The following is a 21932-nucleotide window of genomic DNA, read 5'->3' on the forward strand; positions in this document are numbered from 1 at the left end:
ATCAAAATTTGGGTAACCATTTCTCTAAAGCGGGTCTTTCAATTTTTTTTCTTTTTTAAAAAATTGTGTGCCACACACAAACAAAAATGGGATACCAATGGAAACCGGAGTTATGTTAGATTAGGTTACATTAGGTAATGTATCATAACAAATTTTATAGGTAAATTCTTACAATTCAAAATCGAAAGTTTAAAAGATAGGAAAATTAAATGTAACCACAAGATCTGTGGAGGCGGTCACCTCGACCACATACAAACAAAACACAATGGATAATTATGTAATTACAGTGTCTAAATTACGATTTTGCCTTTTTTAGACAGCGTTAGGTACGTCAAAAACATCAATTTGGAAGCAGGAAGAAGACAGGCGGGATGAAATCGACGGAAACTTTAAGCAATAACATGTAACTATTTTTAATGGCTGTAATTTTCCATCTCCAAAGTGACGCTTTGTTTGCATCATTCTAAAAATGACAATGCGCTTAATTCTTTGAATAGTAATAATAATAAAAATAAGTTCTCAGCTCCTGAAACAGCTTTTTTCTTGTTTCTTAGATATGAAATCAAAGAATTCAAAATAACGAACTGTGCAATATCTGAAGATGAAGCCTGAATAAATTATAAAAAAGATACCGAATACATTTTTATATAAATGAACTCAGATGCAGAACAGCTTAACTAATGACAGTATACACCTATCAAAACCCAAGCATTATTCATGAAGAGGTCCTCGAATACGAAAGAAATGTACTTGATTTAATCATCATCATTCAATCATCTCAACCTCAAAATAGTGCATTTTGAAAACACAGTCGACTAGAAATTTCTAAACTTTTTACATGTGCCTTTATATTACGAAATTACAATATAAAACTTAAGCGGAAAAGTATATTGGAAGTCTACTTGACGTAGAACATTATGAACGAAAATGTTTGTTTTGAATATATCGCAAACCCTGAAATGATAATACTGGATACTACTGCTGGCCATTTTCGGAGTCTGCATTCTTATTCCTGACTCGCTTACTTCCGTTCACGACATACGAACAAATATTTGTTATCTATGTAATCAGCAAATGATACCAAAAGTTTTAAACGTATACATATTTTCCTGTGGAGTGCCAACATTATTAGGTAAAACGTGGCCAGAAGAATTAATAATTAAGTGATGGATGAAATAAGGAACAGAGAAACATTCATTCCGAATCGCTGCAGAACGTGTTTCTTCTTCTCTCTTCTCTAATCAGTTGGTATTCGTACATATATGGAACGAAATCGCGCATGTATTGCCATTTTCTTCACAATCTGAATCAATCACCAGTTTGTAAGGACTGGATGCCATGGAAGCACACTTTCGTCATGACGAAACTCTGAACAAGCTCAATTTGTCCGAAAGTATTTCGAAGAAGATAACACTTACAAACAAATTGGTCAGCGCGCCGCATGTAACATTTGTTTATCACTTTCAACGTGACATCTTGATATGAACAAATCTGGAACGGGAAAAAAAAAAAAAAAAAAAGTGGTAAGTCGTGTTAGTAAGTAATTGTACATCAATGGGTACTACATTTCCCCAGCTGCAATCTTAGGCATGATATACTATTCCCGAGGGTGTGGCACAGTCCCTGGGAATAATGAAAAAGAGTCCCATTACCATTAAATCGTTTCTGGTAGCCAACTTTTAAAGATAACCAACTTACAAAGGGTCTTTCGCCTTCCCCCCTTTCTATGTCCGCTAAGTTGAAGGAGGGAGGAAAATGCTTCTCTCGGTTGAAAATTAAAAGACTGGAGCAACGAGAAAAAGGATTAACCATCAAGAAACATTACGCTTCTTTTATTAGCCCTGTTCAGTCAGCTCCCTGGACTAATTAGAAGTAAAAGATTCTCCTTGTAAAAGAACTTGAAAAGATGTATAACTTAAAGCAACAAGATTTAAACGAAAGTAGAAGAACGAAAAAAGTTAAGGCAGTTACTTGTGAGTGCTGATAAAAATACCTTACATCGTAACATCGAGAAAACAGAAAATAGAAGACATTAAATACAGAAGTAGCTACGAATTCAGTCTTTCCGCGGAATTTCGCTTTCGTAGCAGATGACGGTGAAATCCATGGAGTTCTCTCAAGATGCTTTTAAGAGTTATTGTTATATTTAGAAAAGTTCTTGAAATCATATGTAAAAAGTAGTGTCATAGCTACAATTAGAAGCTAATATCCAACTAGCTCGAATGTTGACCTGGAATATATTTTCTAAAAGCAACAAAATTCAAGTTCATCTATCTATCTATGTATACCGGGTGGTCCAAAAGTCCCGGAACGGACAAATATCGTGAAAAATACACATCGAATCGGAAAACGAAAAAATACGTGTTTAATAAGTGAAAGAAAGCTATTCAATGATATGACACTTGATTCCCCACCCCGCCCCCATTTTGTATTGTAGAATCGGATTCTACGTAAGAAAATAATTGGGTTTCGGTACTATATTTCGCGTAAACCAGGAACAACGACGTGGACGTAGTAGTATTTTGTTCCCATCGGGATGCTTGTTTTAGGTGAGTCCCCTCGCCTCTCACCATCGGGGTGCTTGTAGTAGGTGAGTCCCCTCGCCTCTCACCATCGGGGTGCTTGTTGTAGGTGAGTCCCCTCGCCTCTCACCATCGGGGTGCTTCTTGTAGGTGAGTCCCTTCGTCTCTCACCATTCGGTGTTCTCGCCAACCTCAATTCATTTCCTGCTCAAATTGGTATCCCACATTTTCTTGGCACAGTCCCAACCGAAGATACACACCATTGGAAACATTCTGTAACATCTCCAGACTAATTGCATTTGACACTGTACGAATTCTGTCTTTCAATTCCTCGATATCGTTGGGTTTGGTTTCAAAAACTTTGCTTTTCAAGTATCCCCAGTAGAAGAAATCAAGAGGTTCAAATCGGGTGACCTCGGTGGCCACTCTATGGTGCCCCTTCTACCAATCCCTGTCAGGGAAAACGTTGTTAAGCACATTGCGAACAACTAAAGCAAAATGAACTTGAGCTCCATCTTGTTGATACCAAACATTCGCGAATGCATCCCCAACGATAGTTTGTATTGCAGGTAGTATCTCATTGGTCAACAAATTTACGTACTTTTCAGATGTCAAATTGCCATCAATGAAGTATGACCCGATAATACGATTACACAATATTCCAGGCCAAACGTTAACTTTTTGCGGGTACTGTGTACGATACTCCCTCATCCAGTGGGGATTCTCAGTGGCCCAATACCTCATGTTACGCCGGTTGACAGATCCGCTCAACTCAAAGGTATGGCTTCATCGGAGAAACAAGTCCACAACAGAAATCGATTATTTCTGTCGAATCGTAACGTTTGATGACGAAATGGAAAAACAATTACTTTCATATATGAAAGACTTTGACAATAAGTTTATGCCCCTCAGTAAATAAGAAGACGAAGAAGACAACTGTAGAAACTGCACAATGCATAATTTTTCTACAGGCCTTTGAGGAAGATTGGCTTCAGTGTACCGAATGTGGAGTTTGGCACATGTTGAATGCGTAGACCAAGAAAATATTTTGTATTTTTGTGACTATTGTAAAAATGTGATTTCAACTCCGCTTTAACGGACTTTATTTCCACATTTGTTAACTACCACACCTTTGTTCACATAATTTACAGTTTATTCATAAAACAAGCATTTATCAATAGTTACTACCACCTAAAATTAAAATATTGACTGGCCGACAATTTTTCCACTCATCTTTTGGCTTTTTGTATACATCTTGTAGTTCTGAAAACATTTCAGAGAAATTAAACCCGTGTTCCTTAAAGTATGCATTGAGGTATCGCATTTATGTTCAATCCGACTATCTTCTAATCCTTCATCAGTTATAATCAATAAGCTTAAGGTGGCCGGTACTGTACGACTCTCCCCTAATATTATCTGAGGGTTCGATCTGAGGACAACGCATAGTTCTACTTGCACTGCTTTCTCGGAGTCAAAATATATCTGCTACCTAAACAAATATCTAAGATACTAATTACAAACTGGGTTTGCTTTCATTTACTTTTCCCATGCCAGTTTTTGAAAAAGAAGATTTTAACCATGAAGACAAGAAGCATCCGAGGGAGGTAGCGCCGTTCGTACACTGGAGTCCCATCTCGACACGCCCGTTTGACACACAAGGGTAAATAGGCAGTGCGAAAATAGACACACTGAAATCATCTCTCCACAAGGTGCACAGGAGCCCAAACGAACTACAGGCTATCAAATCCCACACAATAAGCAAGCTACGACTCCCTCGACGGCCGCACATCTCCCTTCCGACGACAACCAACTTTTCTCCAACGACCAGTCATTAAACTTCCAACATGCTAATGAGTGTCGGAAGTTAAGCACACCGCAACCGTAATCCCAGTCAGTGCAGCGTCCAGGGTTTCTTCCCAAAACTCCTTACGATTCAGTGTTGCAAGAGCAGTAACTTGTACATCAGAACAACCATTAATAATAATAATGGTTTACTTCCTGCATCAATGCTCACATAAAAGGTTAACGATAAATTATTAGTAAAGATTTGGCATGTTGATATGAGTGAATTCAGAGAATATAAAGGCTTCACGTGAACAGAACTATTGGGAAAACAGATTATGTGCCAAACATAATACGAGTTGAAATCAGTTTTCCGTGTATTATCACAAAAACGATTCCTGTCAAACCAGTCAGGTGTTCACGCTTCATCACTACGATTTTTCACTATTTTGAGGGAGTGAATATGGATCGTATTTGTGTGAAACTCGCTGTAAAGGTTGTGGATATATATATATATATATATATATATATATATTTTAAAAAAATGGTCCAATTTCAGCTCTACGACATTAGTTATTTATACAATACACTATTTTCATGCGCAAATCTCGGGACTGGATCAAGCTATATAAAGAAACACTACGTATCATATTGAAGGTGAATAATAAGTAATAAAAGTTATTAAGTACACTTTTTCAATACATAGGTAGGGCTCACACATACTGTTCCTCATTCGAAAAATGTTTGGGTAACGGAAGGTGGTGTGACGCCCGTACAATCGAGAAAACCCGCCTGAACCCCTAAGGCAAATGTTGGCATTAGAATTTAACCCACATCTTACAATATGTTTACAGGATCCTCAGTAAAAATTTTCAATTTGTCGATAACTGTTCGCCGATTACCAATGTCCGTCAATGAATTCTGCTTGTATCAAAAACATATCGATTCTAGTTCTTCCACACACACTTATGTTGACTGGGTTGTATTCTCCCAATACTGCAAAGCGATAGATGTTTTACAAACTACACTATATTGCCAATAATGATAGGACACATCCTGAACTGTAAGGAGGAATGGACATTTCCACTACTTTTTTCCCACGTTCGTGTGCGTTCATTTTTAGATAAAAAATCGAGTTTCTAATTTTTGAGCCGAGCGTTGCGCGCAAAACACACCTGCGCCATGTTGTGACGTCGTCGTTCGGCTTGTCCTGTCGTCTGCACTTCGCGTTGGCTGCATTTGGTGTTTAAGACGTGTCTGGGTTTGCTATGAGATAATGGATTGGAAAAGATACGTTAACTATTATACTAGAACAGGAAATGGTCGTTACCACTAAGTAAGCACTAAGTCAGTGCTTTAGCACAGTTTTCTCTGCTGAGTTAATATTACAAATAAGATTTTTTGTTGCCTTGTGCCGAAACAAGTATCCATCTTGTGAGTTACAATAGCAGAGCAGCCAGAATTTTATAGCTGGTCAGTGTTGTGGATATCACAGTGGAAAATAAAGATTTCACCATTATGCACACATACGAGTACCAGATTCTCGAATAAGATATTTCTCAATGTACCCACGAATGGAAAAAATAGACGACTTGTTTGTGTGCGATTTACATGGCGAGGCCACATGAATGATACGCTATAAGAACAATGAATTGGTCTGTGAAAGCTATGTAAAAGTGCAAGTTACTAAAAATACTGTTCTATTTGATTATATTGCAGTGCATTACCATGGGCGTAGCTAGAATTTTGGTACGGAGGAGGGGGTTCAGGCTCAGATAAAAGTTAAAACATTAATAATAATAATAATGGTTATGATTGTTATTGCACAACAAAAACTATTATAAACTAATAAAATAAAAGATTTTATTTCTATAATAATTTTATTACATCCTTCCTTGGGCAGGCTGTTCTATTCGGTCCACCAGATGAGCGAATAGCCAGCGCAACTGTTTTTTTTTTCTTTTAAATACAGTTAATGTACTGAAATACAAAGAATTATATTTTGTTATTTACATTCACCCGCCTTGTTCAAGAAATAAAATTGAGGCGTAAATTTTGGTCATATAGTGTGACCTCTACATAAGAAATCTAATTTTTGGAATTTTGAAAGCTTGAACCACCTATTCCTTGGATTAAATAATAAAAATATGGTTCCTGCATTTTATACTCAACTTTTTCGATCTCGCGCATTTGATTTTTCTGTTGGAATCATGAGCGTCGAAAGGAGGGGAGCCCCCTTGGAAATTGGCATCGTTCATTTCAAGTTACAAAAAAGAATGCTTGTTATTTTTATTGTTAATAGGAGAAATAAAGATTATTTAGTTAGTATTTGAACAGAATATAGCGACAGTAGAAAGTGTTAGATCAAAAAAATTTAAAGGATATAGGAACCACGCTGCATCTCCATGTTCTACCATTTAATCCAAGAAATAAATGGTTCCACAGTTTTCAATATGCCAAAAAATATAGTTTTATGGGAAAAGTCACAACATAAACCTTATGAGTAAAATTTTTCCCTACCTTTTGCAACTTTTTCGCGAATGATGTATGCAAAAGCTAATAACAAATACAATAACTGTGAATTTCAATCCACTGAGTGAAATATGAACAAAATAATATGAAATAACTTGTACTAGATATTCACTCATCTGTTTATTTTTATTAGTACAGTAGAGCGTCGATTATCCGAACGTCGGTCAACCGAACGACCGCTTAACCGAACTGTGTACTCGCTCACTTTCAGATATCTGTAATGAAAAAAGTACGTGACTTAGCTGCTCGTAAGCGTGTAGGCTTGCTTAGACAGACCAAAATAAAGGATTTTTTTAAACGTTAATTTTGTGTACTGTGTGTATTGTTCATGCAAAATGCGTATGTAATATGTACATATTTTTGTTTAATAAACTGTACCACATACTATATATTCCTACTAAAGTTGCCTTTGTACGTTACTTTGTAATACATACTTAAAGAGATGCCTGTTTTTATGAATAAATTTACTGTACAGTACTTCTTTTTGGCAAATAAACATGTACAGTTCGATTATCCGAACAAACCAGTTTTCCGAACACCCATGTCCCCCAATTACTTCGGATAATCGACGCTCTACTGTATATAATATTTATCATTGTAAAATAACAATTTTATTTTTATTATTGTTATTATTTCTACTAGACAGACCAAAATAAAGGATTTTTTTAAACGTTAATTTTGTGTACTGTGTGTATTGTTCATGCAAAATGCGTATGTAATATGTACATATTTTTGTTTAATAAACTGTACCACATACTATATATTCCTACTAAAGTTGCCTTTGTACGTTACTTTGTAATACATACTTAAAGAGATGCCTGTTTTTATGAATAAATTTACTGTACAGTACTTCTTTTTGGCAAATAAACATGTACAGTTCGATTATCCGAACAAACCAGTTTTCCGAACACCCATGTCCCCCAATTACTTCGGATAATCGACGCTCTACTGTATATAATATTTATCATTGTAAAATAACAATTTTATTTTTATTATTGTTATTATTTCTACTAGTCAAGTTTTATCATTTCCCGAGCTCCAGCAAAAAATTCTGGCAACGCCCATGGTTGGAATAATATCTAACTGAAATTTATTTCTGTTATTATTATTATTTACAATAAAAATAATATACTTTCTGTTTTTCTAACTTGAAATGAACGATACCAACTTCTAAGAGCTGGTCCAAGGACCGGTTCGAAGCCCTGCCCTTCCCGAGGCTCATTTACATTATATCCCTTTATTTTCAGCTACGCAAGAATAAAGAAAAAACGCTGGTTTATACCGTCGTTCAAAAAGACACTGACATTTTTCTCCAGGTAAACTTATTGCACTGCAGTAATACCAGCACTACTAATAATAACTGAAAATTAGGAATGATTGCTACTGAGAAAAATCTTTCAACAGAATAATATTAAATGATCTTGAATAAGCTGTCGATGAAAGTAACTGAAATATCCGATCAAGAGACCGTTCAGTTTTCGTGAGTATATCATCAATTTGGCACAACTTCTAAGGCTAATTTTTCACAAACTATTTCGAATTAACACAAACTATTTTGCACAACGTTAATATAAAATGAATTGCATGCAGTGATAGTTAAAATCATATTTTAGGATAGAGTGGAAATGTCCATTGCCCACCAATACACGTCATGAGCCACTAGAATGACTCATGAAGGACTGCGTGTGCACTGCCAGCAGTCAAAATGGGCGGACGATGGGAGCTGAATAAGTCTAAACGGGGTATGATTTGGCGCCCATCGATTCGGGCACTCCATCTTTGAGATTTCGGATAGGTTCCAGATATGACGTGTACAAGTCCGTGATGAAGCGGTGGAATTGAAAGGTGAGGGCGGGATAAATTCACAACCGCGATTTGAGAAGCCAAAAGAATTGACCGATATGGATAGGCGAGTGTTCCGACGTGTGGTGAAGTGAAACCGGCAGGTTTCATCGGACATTGTAGCCACAGACTTTCGAATGGCATCGGGAAGTGACGCCAGTACTCGTCCCATCCGGCGAGAGGTGGTGGCACTGGGATTCCATGGGAGAGCTGCAGCACATAAGCCAACGATTACTACCCGGAACGCGGCACGTCGGTTACAGTGGTGCAAAGAACGTCGCCAGAGGTGACTAGAAGAATGGAAAAACTTTCTGTAGTGACGAATCACGCTACACGTTGTGGCGATTTGATGGACATGTGTTGGAAGTCGCGAATGCCCGGGGGGCGGTTCTTACGGGGATGTATTGTCCCCACAATGAAATTCGGCGGAGGTCGAATTTTGACATGGGGCTGTTTTTCGCGGTGTGGTGTTGGCCTCCTGGTTTTGGTGCCTGGAACCCTGAAAGCCGATGCATATCGTACAACATTAGACAACTCCGTGCTATCCACTTTGTGCCAAGAGTACGCAATTGGCCCTTTTCATTTCCAGCGTAACAACGCGACCTTCCAAAAAGCAAGGGGCATAACCGAGTAGTTTCACAACGTGTAAGTAAATTAACTCGATTCGCCACATCAGGGCCCTGATCTCAACACCATTAAACGTTTGCGGGACTTAGAGCGCCGGATGCGATCGAGGCCTAACCGCCCACACACAATTACCGAGCTCTACGACATTTTTCAGGAGAAATGGAAGCAACTACAGGCTGTCATTTTACCGCAACTTGGTAGAAAGTTTTCCTCGAAGGTAGAGGCTGTGATGGGGGACCTACCCCTTACACTAGACCAGCTCCAGGCAAGTCCATTCCTACGGGTATGCGGTCATTACTGGCAATATAGCAGCGGCGTGCATTCAGGATACGCAAGGTACGCACTGCGTACCCACAACACAGTAAGAAAAAATAAACATTTTTCGTCTTCCCCGAACATGAAAATTCAACAATTATCGCTCCGAAAGCAGTTCCACTGCAAGAAATTCCGATTTCCGCACGAACACGCTGCTGCCTTCCTGAAGGCAGTACCGAATGATCCCGATTGTGACTTCGGCACCCACCCGATCCGCGTTCCTGCCGATTTCCGCAGAAAGACGCTGTTTCTTCTGCTTGGTACCCTAGAAATTCGGAAGGTAACACCATTGGCTCATATCAGCCCCGACCACGTGTTTGGGTCTGCCCGCGCCTAGAGTGCATCACACATAAATTTGCCGTTGCGTAGAAACGAATTTTCGTTTCGTCTCCCTCTCTCTTAGCATCACGTGTTCTACCCTGCTCGAAAACCTTCGCTATTGTTGCCATATTGTCATTCCATTCCTGGATACACTCGCGCAAACATCATTGAAAACAATTGAATAGCGCTCCAGCTCGCGGTTCCCACCGTTCGGCAGGGACGGTAATGTGTCAATATAGCACGGCGTAGTGGTTGCTTCTTTTATGCAGTGCATGTTCATTGGCTAGCTAGTAACTAGTGTTGCCAACTGTAATAATGAAGCACTATTTCTGTCACGGAAGGGGAAAGGCAGGTAAAGTGGCGGTGAGTTTTGTTGGATTGGAAGCACCATATTTTTATTTTATACTAAGTAATTGACCGGTTTGACGTTGTGTGCGTGTATTGCGTGTGTGTATGTAAAAGTGTGTGTTTGCTAATGAACGTTAAATTCCATAATGCCTCCAGTTCTGTCGAAGTTGAAATCAAAAACCTTGCATAGCCAAGCTCGGGAAATTCTAAGCAACGTGCACGAGTTCATGAAGGAGGAAGCCAGTCATGATGTTAGCATCCCAATAAAGCATTTTGGCAAGAGAGCAGCGAACAGCAGCAACAAATTGTTCATATTTCATAATTTTGGAATTATTCAAAATAAATAAGTTATGTGGCTCCAACATCATTTCAACTCTGGCTCCGGCACGTGTTCTTGTAGAAATTGCATAGAGGAGGCTGTCATTTTTGCTGCTTAATGCGATACATATTGTTTTCTGTGTTAAAATTGCCATGCTTTGATGGGTGACCAAGTTCATAGCAGGGCCGGCGGAAGGGGAGGGCGAACCGTGCCATCGCCCAGAGAAGAATTTGAAGAGAAGAAAAAAATAAGCCTATTGAAAACTGTGATCGAGCGAGATATTCTTTTGCGCTGAATAGTATTGAAATAGCATAAGAAGTCTCATTATTTATTTTATATTTTGATGTTTTAGTTAGGAATATATTGATTTTCAATTTTCCGTTGCTGCGTAATGACCGGGGGGGGGGGGGTCGAAATAGAGCGGCATCTGCCGTCACCTCCAAGGGAGGCAAAATGACTAGCGCCGGTCCTGGTTCATAACAAAAGAAAAAGCCGCGCAGCTTATCGTCTAGTGGCAGTATATGTACTTGTTATTGTTGTGGAAGCCGGCATCCTTTGTAAATGTACAACAAAGGCAACCGACTGTCGCCGATCTCAGAGAGGAAATAATAATACTGCTTAAGGAGGAGTGTTATGGTGCAATTGTAGCGGTTTAACACGTTGGCATGTTATTATCTGCCGTTGCAGTTCCATACCAGTGTATACGGGTTTTGGGAGTGAAAAGTTAGAACGCCACCAGTGCATTAATGCAATGAAAAATAATATATATATATTTTTATTTTGTTTGAAATCACTCAAAAAAAAGAAGTCTTCTTTGCAGCATTTTTGGTAATTTTACTTATGTGTTAGTTCATATTTTGCGAATTTTTAGTCCATATGTATGTAGCTACATACAAAGCCACTTGTTAGTACATATTAATCCTAGTCCTGGTATAATGCATCACGTTTAAAACTCAACGTTAGATAGACCTGAATTCTCTAATTTTATTGTTGTACGTAACAGCTGTGCATCGGCGCACTGCAGCGATTTTTCTATCTGGTCCATTAGCAACACTGCTTCTTTAGTTGTTTCGCGCATCGCACGGCAGAAATATCTGCGCTGGACTCTACCCTCTGTGTAACTTCTTTCCCGGTTCTAAGCATCGAGGGTACCCAAGATTTTGACAGCGTATGCAGTGTTGACAGTAGTCAACATTTTTTTTTCTGGAATGCTTAGCTTACTAGCATTTAGCAGCCACGAGTAGATAGATCACTGTTGGGTTGCAATAAAAATACATTATAAAAAGTGATGCAGGAATCAGACAGGAGGGCAAGAATATGTAGTGGTGGAAGATCCTATTTAATATACGCGTAAACTATCACATATAAAATATTTATGTGAGGTTAAAGTTACACTAGCAAGTTTGTTTTTTTTCGTATAGGGAGGTGAGGACCAGAATGGACTGTCACTGTGTCGAGGGGAAAATATGTGAACAATTTGCAAGTTTCGCACAATTCTCAGAGTATGAGAGTATCTGTTTATCTCCTTTCGGGATCAACATTTCCTTTGAGTTCCATAGCATGGGTGTTGATTGTTGACCCGACGATATGAATGAATGATAAAAGAAAAACATAATAAAACACAATGCTTACAATGGGATTCGAATGAGCCCCCCTCCCTCCCGCCAGACATTGCAAAGTGATGTACGGTAGTTTAGCTTTTGAAGTGTTTGGGATGTATGCTGACGTATTTTCTACTTGTCCTTAATTATCTCCCTTCTACAAAATACTTTGTCGACTAGCAACTCCGATTCATTCGTCCACAAGAACGCGTGGTTTTCGGGCATAGCGGACCGGACACAACGTACCGTGGGAGGTTGACTTTTGCTTTCTTCTGTCGTGTGAAATTTGCAGCGAGTGTTTCGTTCATATTATTTACATTACAGGATCTCTATTGTTTGTCGGTGCTGTGAAGTGATAAAATAGGGGAACCGGGAGTTATTGATGACATACTGGAGAAGGGATTTTCGGAATTTACGAAAAAAGTGTAACCAATCCGAAATGGAAGGTCTGTTCCTGATTTGGAAAATATGTTTCAGGCAGGAGTTGTGAAGGTGGTAAGCAGTATATTAGGCATTTTGATTTTTGAGAAGAAGAAAAAATATCTCTACAGAGTGACTGACTGAGTACAAAAACAGTGAAACTTTATTGTTGGCCTTATTCGTTGGTTTCCTCTGCGAAAGGTGTGAAATAGTAGAGGATACTGAGATTTATCAAATTTATTACATGAAATTTGAAAGGACGGAAAATGATTGTGCCATTTCCTTCCCGTTCAATGTTCATCGCACTGCATGAAGGAAATAATCAAAAATAATCAGAATATATTTGCGAGTATAAAATATCATACATATATTTTACCTCGTTACATTTGGATATTGATACAAGGATGAGAAATTTCCCATTATAAAATTGTAGAAAAAAGTTATTTTCTGAATAACATGATGGCCAGGGAGGGGGGGGTTCTGGCCCCCATAATTCATTTCGGTTGGCCCATGTTGCGTACCCTAGTTTAAATGTCACCGCACGCCACTGCAATATAGTGTATGTCTCTCCCCCCTTCACTACTACAAAAATTGCTACCACTTCAAATAGGTCAAAGGACTATTAGGAACTATAAGTTATAAACGAGTCAATAAATAGATCACAAACTTTTGTGGGGAAGCTGAAAAAAGTGTGAGTAGTTTTTAAAGGTGTGATTAGGTGGCAGCACAATCCAGCTTCATGATATTCTGTCTCTAGAAACCAGACACATGCATGGCAGCTGTTTAAAAATGGCACCCTTGGTCGAGAAGAGCACGTTAGCAGCGCAACATGCTGTTGTGCGTTTTTTCTAGGGAAAATGACTTCATGCAAAGGATATTCACAAGCAAATGTTCCCTGATAAGGGCAAAAAGTGTTTGTCGCGTAAATCGGTGCACAACTGGGTCGATAAATTCTCACAAGGATGGACAAACGTTTCGCGGATGATGAAGATGTTGAACGTGAGGTGTGATTTTGGTTGGGACAGCAGCAAAAATACTTTTATGCAGCAGGCTTTAAGGGACTGATAAAGGGATGAACTATTTTCTAATTCCGTACTAAATCTTTGTGTATACAAATGGTAACGCTTATCTCCATTTGAGATTATTTGCTCGGCAATTACTCGATAAATTATTCTAAGGACATTTGCACGCTAAACATAAAAAAATGATAAGACGTCTGTGATGGGTAATGAAACGTAAAAGAACTGGAAGAATGGGCAAGGAACAAAACCATAGCTTGGTGGCCGAGGGTGTTAGGCAGACGATTTACGATCTCGGCACCGAAGGCTCTGGGTTCATTCATCCGAATAGTCGTGATTATTCTGATGTAGGAAAAAAAAAGTGACCTTAACCCTTAAAGGAGCAATTGCAAAAAAAAAATATGACACTATACAATCAAGACTATTTGAAACTCAAATATGACCGAAAGTTATATAAAATTTATAAATTCCTGTTGCAACGTTGCCAATTTTGTTGTATACTGAGAGATACAAAGTTCCTTTGTGGAAAATTTTGACAACATAGCGCAATGTATCTTTTAGGATACAAAAACAACATATATTTGTTTTTATTTATTCACAAAATGAAACTTAGGAAATTGTTGTATTATTGCATGCTATTGTAATAAAAAATATAGCCGCTGTGGCTCAATCAGTAGGGCGTCTGTCTACCATGCAAGAGGCCCTGGTTCGATCCCCGACGAGGGAGAACAGGTTTTTTTCCCACCTGTTCAAGCGGCTCCGGTGACCACCCAGCACGTTTGTCCTTTGGGGAAGTTTCTACATCTACCCTTAGTGCCCTATTTTGTCCTTTTGGGCAGTTTCTGTATCTATCCCTCGTGCCCCATTTCCCCCCATGATCTAGATATCATCATATCGGATATGAGCCAGTGAGCCAGTAGTCTCACAACGAAAGTGGATGTGGTTCATATTCTACAGAGCATTCAGTGGCATTCGCTACGAGACTCGGCGGCAAGCGGCCCGGCGGTCAGCGCCGGGCCGCTTGCCGCCGAGTATTGTGGCGAATGTCACGAAATGCTCTGTAGTTGGGCGTGATGGAATATCTTCAAGAGCTGGGTGGACACATTTCTTCCTATGTTCAATTTACGTCAAAATATCTTTAGCGGGTCATGGCAACCGACTTCCAAAAAATGAAACAAGGGAACAACTAATATAGGATCACAGTCATTTGCAGCACCTTCACTTGAAGAACTACCCAAGTCAGAAATTCTATGTCAGGTGAAATGATACTCATAATTTTTCCTGGCTTCCAAGAGTCTCATAAATATGCAAAGTTGAATTTTCTAAAAATATACAGGGTGACTGGTAATTAGATGTATTCTCTGAAAGGGGTTAAAGTAGAGACAATTTGCAATAAATTTGACCATATGATACCCAGTCCGAAAATTAGTAGTTTTCGAGATAATCGAATTTCTATTGTTTTTTTTAAAAAATGACAATTTTCCACATAAAAAGATGAATTGACAAAAAACTGCTCATTGTATGGAACTTATTTCAGAGTTTTCTGATAGCTAACAAATAAGTGGTTAGTTGAAAAAAAAGTTTCTCCCAAATAACAATCACATGTAAGTAACGGGTGGGTCTAAACTTACAAGTGATGATAAAAAAATGCACTCTTAGTTTACTTGGCAACGTATTAATAACAAAAATGGTATGACACGAAGCGTACAAATTACTTTAATTACTTCCTTGTGTCATCTGCTATCCAACAAGGTACAAATGTTGCTAACATTCACATTTGTGTACAAGAAATAATACTTCATTCATCTTCATGTGAATGGAATCAATGAACAATACAATTAAAGAACATTATACATCTTGCTCAAAGTGGGCACCTCCGTTACGAATGCAGGCATGCAGGGTTTTACGGAGATTTGGTCTCTTAACTCGTGATGTGATGGTGTCCTTGATGTGTTGACCAGCTGTTGAGATCCTCTCCCAGAGCTCTTCTTGCGAGTTTACCGGTGTGTTGTAAACTAAGCATTTCATGTGGCTCCAAATGTAAAAGTCGCAAGTCGTCAAATCGGGTGATCGAGCCGGCCAGGGAATCGGGCCGCCTCGGCCAATCCATTTCTTTGGGTAATTTTCATCCAGCCACTGTCGCACGTCCAGGCAGAAGTATGGATGGGTGTCATCAAAAATCATTTGATCGAGCCATTTTTCCTGCCCCAAATCTTAAATAGTATCACTTATGAAAATTTTTTGAGGAACGGGATGGCAATGTTGTTGGAGGATGTGCCTCTAGCTACAAGACGTGACATGATTTATCAGCATGATGACTGCCCAGCTCGATCCCCCGATCGATTTGACGCCTTGCGACTTTTACATTTGGAGCCACATGACAAGACACCGGTAAACTCGCAAGAAGAGCTCAGGGAGAGGATCTCAACAGCTGGTCAACACATCAACGACACCATCACATCACGAGTTAAGAGACCAAATGTCCGTAAAAACTGCGTGCCTGCATTCGTAACGGAGGTGCCCACTTTGAGCAAGACGTGCAATGTTCTTTAACTGTATTGTTCATTGATTCCATTCACATGAAGATGAATGAAGTATTATTTCTTGTACACAAATGTGAATGTTAGCAACATTTGTAACTTGTTGGATAGCTGATGACTCAAGGAAGAAATTTAAGTAATTTGTACGCTTCGTGTCATACCATTTTTGTTATTAATACGTTGCCAAGTAAACTAAGAGTGCAATTTTTTTATCATCACTTGTAAGTTTAGACCACACCCGTTACTAACATGTAATTGTTATTTGGGAAAAACTTTTTTTTTCCAACGAACCACTTATTTGTTAGCTATCAGAAAACGCTGAAATAAGTTCCATACAATGAGCAGTTTTTTCTCAATTCATCCTTTTATGTGGAAAATTGTCATTTTTTAAAAAAACAATAGAAATTCGATTATCTCGAAAACTACTAATTTTCGGACGGGGTATCATATGGTCAAATTTATTGCAAATTGTCTCTACTTTAACCCCTTTCAGAGAATTACCAGTCACCCTGTATAATGAATAATTCGAATATGAAAAGTATTTTTGTACGCCTGTATGGGAATATAAAATCTGCCATTTCCGTAAACAAGTTCATTGAGGGGTTTACTCACTATCTTGCTATCAAAAGTTCTGGATTCGAATCCCAGTCAGACACACATGTTTCTTTGAGAGTGTTCTTTTATAAATTTTATCTAATCATGAATCACATTCAGCACCATAATTAGCCAACATTGTTTTATTTTCCTTACCTTATCCAACAAATGAAAGAAGAGTGAATTATGAAATAATAGCATCATTTTCTAATGTTTATAGTAACATAGAAAAGCTTATAAATCTTATAACATAATTTAAATTATGTATAGAATATAGTCCCGGACCATGAAATAGAATTTTGAAGTAAGTATTATTGAAAGATAGTGAAAAAATATTATATGTGAACAATATCAATATCACATACGTGGGCCGTTCAAGTCAATCGGGGACTTTTTTTTTTCCAGGTTTAAATAGACGCCTAGGCTGGAGGTTTTGTATGCAGTAGGAACTGGCAACTATGTGCTGTTACTGGTAGGCGGCGCTCATTTCCCGCGTTTCTGCATAGATCGTTATTCAAGATGGCGGACAACAGTGTGAATGTCTACATGGAACAGCGTGTTGTGATGAAGTTTTTAGTGAACGAGGACAGAAAACCTGCAGAAATTTACAGAAGACTTCAGGCTCAGTACGGTGATGAGACACTCTGTCGCAGTAAGACATTTGAATGGTGTAAGCGCTTCAGAGATGGCCGTATCTCTATTACTGACGATCCCGGTCGTGGTGGATCACAGCCCACGGCAATCATTCCTGGAAACATTCAGCGCGTGGAGCAGCTGATCCTGGACAATCGTCGCATAACCTGTCGTGAAATTGTAAGGGTGTGTAATCTGTCGTTAGGAACAGTGAACACAAAAATTCATGATCATTTGTTGTTCCGAAAAGTGAGTGCACGGTGGGTCCCAAAGGAGCTGTCCGCTTTTGACCGACACAGAAGAGTTGAAGTCTGCAGAGAACTCAAGGACCGCTATGACATGGAAGGCCAGGATTTTCTGAATCGCATCATGACATGTGATGAAACATGGGTTCACCATTTCACTCCAGAATCCAAAAGAGCATCGATGTAGTGGAAGCATACGGAATCACCACCTCCCAAGAAATTTGGGAGTTGCGTCTGCTGGTAAAGTGATGGCAAGTGTCTTTTGGGATAAACAGGGGATTATTCACGTTGATTTTTTACCCCATGGTGTCACTATCAACAGTGAGTATTACTGCCGTGTTCTGCGTGATGTGCATAAGAGTTTACGGAAGAAACGTCCGGGTTTCATCACAAAGGGTGTTCTCTTTTTGCAAGACAATGCACGACCGCATACCGCTCAACACACATTCCAAACATTCCCCTATAGTCCTGACTTAGCGCCAAGTGATTTTCACCTGTTTGGACCCCTGAAGGAATTCCTTGGAGGAAAACTTTCAACACTGATGATGAAGTGAAGAATGCTGTCCTACAATGGTTCCGCCGTAATGATAAATCCTTCTATGCGGAAGCATTCCAGGCGTTAGTTCAACGCTGGGATAAGTGTATAACTGTAGCAGGAGGTTATGTGGAAAAATAAATCCAGTTGCCACACTTTGAAATTTGTTCTTCTATTTTTTTAAAAAAAAAGTCCCCGATTGACTTGAACGACCTAGTATATGCATTACGCGAATCTCATTATGCTGAAGCGGGCAATGTATCTTCTCGGATACGATCAATTTGCACTCCTTAATTTAGCCAAATATAATATATGCGGTATATTTTTTATCTGTTATGTTTTAAAACACGTTTCTGCTAAACATTCAACATAAAAAGTACATGAAAATAGTATATGGAAATTACAAATGAAATAAACCTTCATGCATGCTGTTGTACGTCATCTTGTAGCAAATGGTATTCCATACATTCTCGTATGTTCTACAAAAACTCAAAAGATGGCACCACTCACCAGAATGAAACTTTAAATGTATCTTGTAAGACCCATTGCCATTCCTGCGAGAAATCTCAATATGCTGGCCGTATAGAGGCTCCTATATTATATGTATCTTGAGAGATACATATTCCCTTTAAGGTTTAAAAAATAAAAATAAAAGTAAGACAAAGATTATCAATTTCTATCGTAGTTAGGAATAGGTATGTATTTCGCTTCGAAGTTCTCTCCACATGCTGCTTTGCTTCAATAAACCGTTCAGTTGCACATCTACAGAAAATGAACTACTTCCCGCTTACTTCTGACCTTCATTTAAATTAATCACTCGATCTTTCTGGCTGTGGTTCCCAAAAGGAACGTTTTGAAGATGATGCGAGAACTAAGAGGCAAGAACCTGGGTTTTCCGTAACACCTGAATCACAATGTATGTAGGAGCAGGCCCGTACCCAAGGGGGGCCAGGAGGGCCATGCCCCCCCTCCTCGAGCCATGATTTTTTAAAATTTGAATGTATGAAACCTACAATAATTACATTAATGTTTTTTTCAAATTTTGCATGAATTTCGATTTTGTCCTTGTACAAATGAATAGGTTGTTTCTGGACAGAGGCAGGCTCTAGAAGTCTGCAGTCTGCAATATTGGGCTATTTTAGTTATATAACCATTGATGCAAGGCTATCAGACGTTCCGATTTAATCGGGCAGTCCATTCCTTTTAATCCATGTCCCGACCTTTTCGCCTCGACTCGGACACTACTTGCTATAAGGGAAGAAAGACTCTTGCGCCACTACAGACATTGTACTGTGTACATTATTAAAATTGTCTTAAACTTTTTATGAGTCAAAAACAGTTGTTTGACACTCGACAAATAGGAACTCCTTGATTGTTGAATCGTTTCTTCTATTGCAGTGTCACTAATGTTTCATATAATTAGAATAGAGGGGAATTTTCTATACGCGTACTCTTTACATTATGGAAGAAAGGTTCCTCAATGACTGCAACACAAAACCAACCATGTAAGGGGCTCTCCACCCACACCGCAAGGTCTGTGATCCCTTTTCGCCACCACTGAGCAGAAGGATAAAAAACTTCGTTTTCTTTCTCCAACATCAGGGTTTTTCTGCAACTGATGTCCATTCTGCCATTCAATGGCTTAAAGTTAATTAATATTATGTAAATAGGAGAATCCACTTCACAGCAGAATCGTTGCTAGATTTTTGGGGGCAAAAAATTGCCTGAAGTACTTTTAACATATATTGTCATTTGTCCAAAACACTCAAGGAATTAAGTACATTATTATTTACAAAATTCTTTCAATCGGAATTTGCTTTACTGCAGCTTTTCTTCTTGTAATTGTCTTGAATATAAATACACAGTGGTGTGACCGTACAACAGACAACTTTCACAGTGTACAGAAGACAACAAGGCCAAAAATTTCGATGCTACGAGCCATTGATAATGGCATTTTCTATCTCACATGTATGCATCTCCATTTAATAGCTTCTTGGTTTCCACTGGCATTTATTTTTACTGTCGAATAAGATTCTAAAAGCGAAAATACACCATAGAAACAATATTACGCCAGCACACACACTGCCAGGGTGAAGTCACTTAGCCGTTCCCTTCAGATAATTTATTTACAGGGTTCGCACTGACTCCAAAGTCCTGGACAACTGGAGGAGTCAGGAAAACAAGGCTAGGACTGAGGTAACTGGAAACAAACGTTTTTTTAAAAAAGCTTTCAAAACCTGGAAAAGCCAGGGGAATTAAATGATTTTTGCTTAGTAGGATTTGTAACCGGAAACACGTTTCGTTTTATCTTCCCAACAATCTTCCTTTTTGGGTAATATTGCTTATAAAAAGGTTCTTTCATTTTATTTTCCATTTATTTTCAAAAATGTTCAACAAACATGATTCATTTGATTAACTTACAAAGTTGAAGTGTAACTAATTTTTTAGCATGTTAAATCATTACACACTTATGTAAAATACCTGGAAAATTCAGGGACTTTGCAAAGTGGGTGCGAACCCTCATCTATGAACCCCACACACTAAGCACGTCTCCAGAAGAGGGGCTCAGGGGGCTCGAGCCCCCTCCGAAATTTTTCGATTTACACTAGATAAAATGAGGTTTTTGGCTTGTGTGTGTGAAATAAAATATTGTGATTATAATTTAAAGCGATATATAATTATCGAGGAAAAGCGGAGAATGTTCTAGAACCCTAAGGGATACCCTGTTATTGATAATATTGTATGTAAACTTTCTTGCTCTTTCGGTGTTGTCGCAACGAACTTGAGCATTATTTAAAGATTTGTCAGCATTTGGAAGTTGCACAACAAAGCACTGCTGAAGGCAGCGCCATGAGTCGGGCGATTCGTTGGATTACTAATTCCCTGAAAAGTGAATACGAGGTGGAGTCGAACTACAAAACATTTTATGTGCGGAACATTCCAGAATATAATATGGATATAAATACGCGGATTCAATTTCACGGTTGGTCTGTACAACAGAATCATTCAATAAGACTTCAGGAGTAAGTGTGACAGTCGATTAGTGATCAGTCAGTGTCCATTGACAGTTTTATAAGATGTAGAGATTAGGGGGGAGAACTAGTGACACATTTTGCTGGAAAGTGCTGAAGTCTACCACTATTACAAGTTCGGGTCCAAAGCTGAAGACATTGCTAGTTTCGGGTCATGAGCCGAAGAGATCGAAGGTCTCTTAAACTAAATATTTCAGCAGTAATGGGCATTGGAGCATCATTTATATATAATAATAAAAAAAATAAAATAAAAAAAAATAGGAAATAAGCTGCACAGATCGACTGAAAATCTAAGTTTCGAGTGACGATTTATTAGTGACCGGACCAAGTCCGAGAGTTTCGTGGGTTAAAAAAGAACTTTTAAGTCAACTGTTTTGGAAAAACACTCAAACTACCACAAAGGGGCAGCCATGAAGGCCGAAAATTTTATGAATGTCGAGAAGAGAAAGCAAGAAGATGTTGCATATGTGGAAATTTTAGCGGAAAAAGCAAGCTCGACCTTGACTCTGGTATATACCGTGCCATTCTTTGTTCTACCAAGTGAGCTACCGAGTCACCCTTTGCTTCGCTGTCGCTGTAGAGCAATGGCACAGTATGCCTGGTGGAGCCTGCATTTTCCGCTAAAATTTCTGCATGGCACATCTCTTGTGTATGCCCAACCGTAAGAAGTAGCCTGTTTAAATAACAAGCACAGAAAAAGGATGT

The 21932-nt window shown here is 38.8% G+C and overlaps 1 protein-coding gene across 3 annotated transcripts in view; it reads right to left on the reverse strand.

Annotated features, from left to right (window-relative positions):
• Positions 1–21932, reverse strand: part of LOC145994951 (maternal embryonic leucine zipper kinase-like) — a 325396-nt gene that overhangs the window by 131410 nt on the left and 172054 nt on the right. The gene's annotated exons all lie outside the window — the stretch shown is intronic.

This window comes from Lepisma saccharinum, chromosome 11, assembly GCF_977018435.1.
Source record: "Lepisma saccharinum chromosome 11, izLepSacc3.1, whole genome shotgun sequence".
In the NCBI taxonomy this organism is placed as follows: domain Eukaryota; kingdom Metazoa; phylum Arthropoda; class Insecta; order Zygentoma; family Lepismatidae; genus Lepisma; species Lepisma saccharinum.